This window comes from Tachypleus tridentatus, chromosome 2, assembly GCF_004210375.1.
Source record: "Tachypleus tridentatus isolate NWPU-2018 chromosome 2, ASM421037v1, whole genome shotgun sequence".
Lineage (NCBI taxonomy): Eukaryota > Metazoa > Arthropoda > Merostomata > Xiphosura > Limulidae > Tachypleus > Tachypleus tridentatus.
This window is the reverse complement of record NC_134826.1, coordinates 2,136,859-2,138,180: the sequence shown is the minus strand read 5'-3', so window position 1 is coordinate 2,138,180 and position 1,322 is coordinate 2,136,859.

The following is a 1,322-nucleotide window of genomic DNA, read 5'->3' as shown; positions in this document are numbered from 1 at the left end:
CTTGTTGTTATCTTTTTAAATAACTAGTTTAATCTTTTTCTTTGACCATATTAATTTATAAATACACAGAAGGTGTAATAGTGAATACATAAAACTTGCTTTCCATATCTAGGAACATTCCCAAAACTCAGTAAATGTCACTTGTTTCAGTTTTATTCAGATCAGGTTAAAAATACATTTACAATAAATCATCACTTCTTATAGGAGTTACAAACAAATGAAGGTATAAAGATAAGTTACTTAAATATGTACTTAGAAAATCTGTTTAAGTTTTATTTATTTTTATTTATTTATTTTATTTTATTTATTTTATTTTTATTTATTTTAAGTTAGAATTATCTTTGTTCTTATGAGGTCTATTAATACTACTAGACAAAGTCTCACAATATATTTTGTCAAGTTGCAGTGGACAAAGTTAATCACAATATTATTTTTTCTTATCATTATAATTCTTAAAATTAAAAAATTATGATTTCAATTCTACACTTCTGTTCTTATGCTGCTTTTTAAACCTTTAAAATTAGTTATTTATTAGACCTACATGAATAACGTGTGACCTTGATGCTATATTACTTTTTAAACCTTTAAAATTAGTTATTTATTAGATCTACATAAATACCGTGTGTGACCTTGATGCTATATTACTTTTTAAACCTTTAAAATTAGTTATTTATTAGACCTACATGAATAACATGAGACCTTGATGCTATATTACTTTTTAAACCTTTAAAATTAGTTATTTATTAGATCTACATAAATACCGTGTGTGACCTTGATGCTATATTACTTTTTAAACCTTTAAAATCAGTTATTTATTAGACCTACATAAATACCGTGTGTGACCTTGATGCTATATTACTTTTTAAGCTTTTAAAATTAGTCATTTATTGGATCTACATAAATACCAATTGTGATCTTGTTGCTATATTACTTTTTTAACCTTTAAAATTAGTCATTCATTGGATCTCATAAATACTGTGTGTGACCTTGATGCTATATTACTTTTCAAACATTAAAAATTAGTTTTTATTTGATCTGCATAAATACTGTGTGTGACCTTGTTAATATATATTAATTTTTAAACCTTTAAAATGAGTCATTTATTAGATCTACATAAATATCGTGTGTGACCTTGATGCTATATTTCTTTATAAACCTTTAAAATTAGTCATTCGATCTACATAAATACCAATTGTAACCTTGATGCAATATTACTTTTTAAACCTTTGAAATTAGCTATTTATTTGGTCTCAATAAATACCGTGTGTGACCTTGATGCCATATTTCTTTTTAAGCCTTTAAAATTAGTCATTTATTGGATC